Raw genomic sequence first — 8048 nt, forward strand, 5'->3', positions numbered from 1 at the left:
TCAGAGCTTAAATTATGTTTTAATAACTCAATAACAAATAAACACGTGATCACTGGACAGAAAAGTTACAGTCATTGTGGAATAAACTAATTATAAAATAACCATATTATAGAAAAAGTGCCAAAATATGGCATTTGAAAGCTTCTTCACAGGATGTGAAATTAAAAAAAAATAAAACCAATTACTGATTCAGAAATATAAAGCAAATGAAAAAGATATCCTACTGCCTTGTAGAAATTAATATAGCTGTGACCAAAATATGTATCAACTTCTCTTTGACAAGAATTGAAGGCTTTCATGATCAGAGTCCCAAGAAGGCAATATAGGCATTCACAATCAACTGTATCTTTTATAGGGTTGGAGTGGTGTTTGAAAATATTCTTGGGGAAGCCATAGAATATAGAGGATGAAAAATGCAAACTTTGGATTTGTAGGGGTGTAAAGTAATGCGGAAATTGTTTTAATGTAACACCTAGGAATATGTGCACAGTGCAAAGATGTTTTAAAAGATTTTGATACTGACCTTGATAAAGATCACTATCAAATACTCAAACATATTTCAAATATAAATTATGATTTACATGATAATTTTGGGCTTCAGGATGACCTTGAGAGTGTATGTTCTTTTTCTTTCCCCATAGTCCAGTGGATCTCACCCTATAGGGCATGGCTACCACATAGGTTCACAGTTTGCATATCAGATATCATGCATATCAGATTCTCACATATGATTCATAATAGTAGCAAAATTATGGAGTAGCAATGAAATAATTTTATGATTGGGGGTCTCCAACAACATGAGGAACTGTATTAAAGGGTCACAGCATTAGGAAGGATGAAAAGGACTGCCTTAGTCTATCAGGGGATATTCTGGCAGACAACAGACTCCCAATACCATGCCTGGTTTCATCCATAAGAATGGTATTGTTACATCATTTTACTGTCTTCACATGTGTGCAGTGTTGCGACCTTGGTTATGAGTAAGACATAATTACCTTTGGAACTTCTCTGAACAAACTTCTACATTTTTTGGTTTTGGTATGTGCTTGGAATTCTCCTTCTATAACCTATTCTCTGTTTTGTTTTATATTTTTTAATCTTTTACTCGTTTTCTTATTAAAGGTTTAGGAGAGCAATACAAAGCCCTAGAAGATACAGATGTGAAGAACCCCAAACTCCAATTCAAAAAGATGAGATGAGAGAGTTAGTATCAAATGGGAAAAACCTTGCTAATGCCAGCAATGTTATAAAGTTAGAACATTTGTTATTTTACAATAGTTACAGAAACCAAGTTCAATACCATTGTTATACATTTGAGAGCAAGGCAATGTCATGAAATATGATCAATGTGCAAATTAATTAAGCAAACAAAAACATGGACATCAAACTCAGATCTGACTATAAAATTCAATTAATCAGCACTTTACTATCCTGTCTTCTAACACTTTCTGAAATTGCAAGGCAAAACCAAAATTATTTCGTTCTGACATAACCACAAAGAGAAATATTGACAACTCTACCATCTATGCAATGGCAATGCATAATATTTTCAGGTATGATCTTTCATTTTTGTGAATATATGTTATTATTTCTAAGTGCTGTTCTATTTGACAGTCTGATTTCACTGAGCTTTTCTGATCTTGTGAGATTTCCATAGTGTCATTTCAAATTAATTCAGAGACTTATACCATAGATAAGCCAACCATTAATTAGCCTCTTCTCTTGTTGATCTTTGTTTATTATAATTTGCTCCATCCTATTAAAAACTATGACAAACATCCATGTTTATATTTTATACACACTTTATCAAAACAAATTTCTAAAAGCAATATAACTTGTCAAAGGGCATTGTTTATTCATGTTTTTCATTACAAAATAGCAATTGTTTAATTATTATTAAGGATAATAATTATAGGAATTACACATGGTTTGGATATTTGGGAATATACTTGTCCCTCAACCTTGAATGCCATGAACACTTACCATTCATGCATATAGACAGTTTGCACTCAAACAGTTATATTGTCTTTTGGTTTGTGTATTTGTTTGAATACTAGTGAAAAGGGATTTTTATATATTTGTCTGCCTTTAAATTTCAATTTTTAAAATGCGATTTTTTTTGCTGAATTATAAACTCCTATTTGTTACTAAATTTGCTTAATATGTCCTGTGCTCAAAGAGATTTTGCATTCTTTTGCTGAGAGTATTACCTCTGTCCACCCCAGCTCTGGTCTGCTGGAGACTGTGGAGGGACTGGTCCTGCAGACCCAAAGCTGAAGGATCTCCGTGATTCAGGGCAACAGCAGGATAATCAAGAAGAATTCCAGTGAGGTCCCAGCATTGATATTGTAGCAGAAAACTGGGGGCCTCAAACCAGACCAATGACTTGTTGCAGTGAACACTTTCAAGCAGAGATAGAAGGGTATACTGCATGACACACTGTGTCATGCTACAGCACTCATGACCAGATTTTTTTCCTCCTTTTTTTGATTGTACTTTTTGTCATCTTCTCTTTATTCTCATAAATTGCATTTTATTTCATTTTGGGTGGGAGGTTGCAAGGACATAAGGAAGATATGAAGGGACAGGAAAATGAATTGGATGGATATGCATGATGCAAAAGACAAGAAGAATAAATAAAAAGAAATTTTGTATATATATATATATAATATGTACATTGAGATATGAAAATAATGTGTACTAGCTTTTAGCTTTTTTATTTTCACTTTATTAATTTTATATGTCTTTGAATATTTTTTCTGTTTACATATGCTAAAAAACATATTCTCCCAGAAGTAAAATTTATTTTGATTATATTGAAATTTAATGTATGTTTGCATTCTATTTGTATTAAAACATGAGCATATATTTATGATAATAAGTGTATGTTTCATCATCGGAAACAATTCAATTTGCATAAATTCAGAATTCTTGTATCATTCTCATTATATATATAAAATTTTTAGGCATGTCATTAAAAATATTTCAGCCTTTACTGAATTTAGCAGATTAAGGAGAATTTAGAAAACTATTCCAGAACAATGTACTTGTTTTGAACATCTGCTTAACAGCTGGAGTAATGAAAGTCAACACAGCAGTAGCTATCTTTTACACTGATCCCTATGATGCACACACAAACTCTAGGAAGGATTAGCCACTATTAAGACTTGCTTTCTCTTTCCAGAGAGATTTCCTCTACTACAGGAAAGATTTTAGAGCTCTTAATCACATCAGCTAAAATATTTGGGAATTTTTAGTACTGATTCAACTTAATATAAATTCCAGGGAGAATACCATCTTTTGGCAGGTGACATTAACCTGTTATGACAAAGTCTCTTGGTAAGTCAGTGAACACATTTAACCCCCAAATGATACTGTGTCAGTATTCTGTGATGAATTCAGCTGAATCTATTTACAGAATTGAGTAGTTGGTAAAGCCTGAGCTCACCCTGTGAAGGTGTTTGTAAATTTTGTGATGGATAATATGTAAATTTATCTAAATTTTGACAGTTCACATTTTTATTACTTTAATTTTAAATAGCTTGCTTCACATGTCAATCCCAGTTCCTTCTCTCACCCTCCTCCTGCACCCTCCCACTATCCCCCCAAGCCTTCCACCCTATCTCCACTTCTTTCCACATAGGGGATATCCAGAGTCTGTCATTTCACTCAGGGAAGGGTCCAGGCCCTGCCCTAAGAGTCCAAGCTGAGAGAGCATCCCTCTTTGTGTTATGGACACACGAAGTCCTTTTGTATGCCAGGGATAAACACTTATCTACTGCCCAGGGCTCTTTAGGTTGCCCAGGCCTCCTAACTGACTCTCACACTCAGGGGGTCTGGATCAGTCCCATTCTGGCCTCCCAGCTATCCGTCTGGGGTTCAAGAGCTCCCCCTTGTTCAGATCAGCTGTCTCTGCTGGTTTTGCCAGCCCATTCCTTGCCAATTTGCTCATCGCTCCTCTCTCTCTGTCACTGGGTTCCATGGGTTCAGTTCAGTGTTTAACTGTGGGTGTTTGCCTCTGCTTCCATCAGTCACTGGATGAAGGATCTAGGATGGCATATAGTGTAGACATCAAGTTCATTATCAGGAATGGGCATTTAAGGTGGTCTCTCCACTATTCTTAGATTTTTGTTGACTATAAAAGTCAGCTAAAGCAAGATCCTTTTTAAAAATGCATCATGTATTAGTTTATTTTGGAGTGTGAAACCATAGTCTTATCAAATATTAATATAAAATTATACAAAATATTATAAATGTTGCCTTTTGGGCTTTCTAGTTGTCTGATTCATGCATATTTGACCGCATTATCTATTAACCTAACTATCAAATATTTCTAAAGCATCAGACTGTTATTCATTTAATAATTTTATAGACACAGCCATAGTTTTAAATATGCTTATATGTATATACTATTAATAACCATGATATAACCTCTTTTGCGAAATGTTGGGGTGGTCTATAAGCACACAAGACATAGCAGGATTTAGTAATACTCAGATACAGTGAAAGAGCAAGCTATGTGTTTCACAGTCAAGGGCAGAATGTACCATGATATAGGAAGAGAATATAGAATAGTTTCTGTTCATACCAGTTAAGTGTGTGTGTGTTGGTTAAGAAGTTCTCCATTGTATTTCATTTCAGAATATTCATCATTGTGGTATGTTAATGTCCTAATTTTTCTAAATGGATCCTGTTATGTCAGTCAGTCAGTAATTTCTGCTTTGGTATTTTCTGTCTTTTTGCATTGAATAGATAAATCATAATAATAAAAGTGACGTGGGACTTTCATTATACATAACCTTGGCTCTGTGTGTGTGTCTGTGTGTGTGTGTGTTAAATTTGAGTGTGATTTTCTGTCTCTAAGAGAGATTAAATCCATTTTAATTTATTTGCATCAGTGAAACAGTCACAGTTCTTTTATTTCAAGAAATTTTGTTCTGCATTTTTATGACCATTCTTTTTCATTTCAGTCATTTTCTCACTGTTACATTATCAACTCCAGAGCTTTCATTTATTAATAATTTGAGTCTTAGACCATGTACAGTTATTCTGAGATAAATTTTCCTAGTTATTAATGAAATATTTTCTGAATCTTTTTCAGTTAAAATGACTTTTGCATATTTTATTTCTCCTGTATATTTCAAATTAAATATTTTAATGTATATATTTATTTTACTTTTGTGGATCATATTATTATATTAATCATGTGCATACTTTAAGATAGATATATGTTTAATATTTAGTATGTTTCATTATTTCTGTTATATGTTTTGTACATCAAAATTTTGCATTAACCGGTTGATTTTAATGCATACTTTAGATATGATTATATGAAATAATAATTTGAATTATACTTTACTAGTCTGGGGTTATTTATTCTAATTAATCATCCAACTTTTTGAGGAGATTTTTAAAATTTTATTTAAAATATATACATTGTCCTGCTTTTGTATATCTCAGTCTTTCTTTTTTAAAAATACACACTACTACAGCTGAATATAGAATTTCTCGTATTTTTTCCTTTAAACTCCTACATTATTGTTTCTTTATATTTTAAAAAGGGAAATTGAAATCAAAATATAAAATCTTTAACATAGTTATTTTCTAATTTCTTATGCACAAACATCTCTTTTTTTTCACCACATAATAATTTTCATGTGGAATTCAAGTTTGTTCCTGAATATTTTGGTTATTTGCAGCAATTTATATCTTAGGTATCACTACTTTAATCTCAACACAATTATTTAGTTCCTCATCATGCACATTTTTCAAATTAATTTTAATTTAAATTAAAAACAATCTTATTTTAAATACCAATCCCAGGTCTCCCTCCTCTTCTCTCATTAACCCCAGCAACCTTCCTTCCCACCCCCATACACTCCTCAGGGAGGGTGAGGTCTCCCAAGGGGGATCATCAAAGTCTGTCAAATATTTGGGTCAAGACCTATGCCCTCTCCTGTGTATCTAGGCTGAGACAGTATCCCTCTATAGGGAATGGGCTCCCAAAGCCCATTCATCATGCAAATTTTTGTCGGGGACCAAAAGCTTTGGTTAACAATGGGAAACATAGAAAACAATGTTCAGCAAGGGAAATATATGAAAAGCATGTATTATAAAAGACGGAGTTAATTGTTGTTGCCTATTTTCTTACAGAGTAGAAAATTATTGGACTGTAAATGAATGACTCATGAAAATGAGAGTGTGGTCATAAAGTAGAACGTGATAAAGCTACGAAAAGAACATATATTAGCACACAGAAGAGAAAGAGCAGCTGAGAAAACATTTTAGATATGATGTGGAAGCCAAGTGCAACAAAGTATATCCATTGTCAGTTACATACACAAATTGAAACATAAGCATCATTGATAAAAAGTAAGAGTGCTGACAACTCTGATAGATAATAATGAAAAGTACTTACATATAATTTGTAATATTCATCTTGGTAATGAGTGAGCAAAATTTAACTAGGATTCATTCCTACCATCTATGAATTATGTGGATAAGAATATATACCAAAAATATGAAGATTGCATCTGTTCACATAATTTTAAATACACCAACACACTTTTCAATATATTTTCTTTTACGAAAACACAAAAAATTAGCACTTGTCAATAATTTAGCTAAAGTGTTAAAATAAAAAAAAATCAAAGGTATTAAACCAGAAGCACCCACAGCCTTTGGTCTTGGAGATTTGTCCATAGATAAGCATTTTCGTCATTCATGAAGATTTCTAAGACAAAACACTACGAGTTATTTCTGTGAATTCCTTCCTTGTTCTTGCAGAAGACATGCTGGCTGTGAAACCTAACCTCAACCAATCTGAGACCCCTGAGTTCGTGTTCCGTGTGTTCACCAGTGTCCCTGAACTCCAGGTGCTCCTCTTCACTCTCTTCCTGCTGCTCTATCTGATGATCCTCTGTGGCAACACTGCTATCATCTGGGTGGTCTGCACGCACAGCTCCTGCGCACGCCCATGTATTTTTTCCTGGGCAGTCTGTCTCTCCTGGAAATCTGCTACACCACAGATGTGGTGCCCTTGATGCTCTCCAACATATTGGGATTCCAGAAGCCCATATCCCTTGCTGGTTGTGGAACACAAATGTTCTTCTTTCTTACTCTAGGCGGCACTGATTGCTTTCTCTTGGCAATCATGGCCTACGACCGGTATGTGGCCATCTGCCACCCTCTGCACTACAGCCTCATCATGACCCGGAAGCTGTGCCTCCAGATGGTAATAGGATCCTTGAACTTGGCTCTATTCCTTTCCCTGCAGCTCACTGCCTTAATTTTCACCCTGCCCTTCTGTGGACATCACAGGGAAATCAACCACTTCCTCTGTGATGTGCCCCCGGTTCTGCGCCTGGCCTGTGCTGACATCCATGTGCACCAGGCTGTCCTCTACGTTGTGGGCATCCTGGTGCTGACAGTCCCGTTCTTACTTATCTTCATTTCCTATGTATTCATTGTGTCCACCATCCTGCGCATGCACTCTGCAGAGGGCCGCCAGCGGGCCTTTTCCACCTGTTCCTCCCACCTCACTGTTGTGTTGCTACAGTATGGTGGTTGTAGCCTGGTTTACCTGAGGCCCCGCTCCAGCACCTCAGATGATGAAGACCGCCAAATCGCCCTCGTCTACACGTTTGTGACGCCATTACTCAACCCTTTGATTTACACCCTTAGAAATAAAGATGTCAAAGGTGCGCTGAGGAGCTCCATCTTCCACAAAGCCACTTTTCATTGGAACTAAGGGCTGCTGCTTTGCAAGGGACTTGAATGGGTGTCTGATAGTTAAATCAATCAACTGAATATGAATATTTATTATTTACTTTAGTAAAATTCACGTTTCACTTTCATTTTACTATGTACCCCGCTGATACCTATATTAATTATTTTGAATTTATTGACTGTTTTTAAAATTTGGGATGAGTAAAAGAAATTAGAAATGTTGCAATTACACAATCTCCAAACAGAAAAAAATTCCAGAAAATAATGAATGCTAAGAGACAGACAGAGAGTGCCCAATTGACTTAGAGTGTTTTCCTCTG

General features: G+C 35.1%; 1 pseudogene; it reads left to right on the forward strand.

The window, feature by feature from the left end:
* Positions 1-6791: 6791 nt before the first annotated feature.
* On the forward strand, positions 6792-7750 carry LOC121138463 (annotated as a pseudogene).
* The last annotated feature ends 298 nt before the right edge of the window (positions 7751-8048 follow it).

This window comes from Mesocricetus auratus, unplaced genomic scaffold (genome assembly GCF_017639785.1).
Source record: "Mesocricetus auratus isolate SY011 unplaced genomic scaffold, BCM_Maur_2.0 contig_9431_pilon_obj, whole genome shotgun sequence".
Taxonomy (NCBI): Eukaryota; Metazoa; Chordata; class Mammalia; order Rodentia; family Cricetidae; genus Mesocricetus; species Mesocricetus auratus.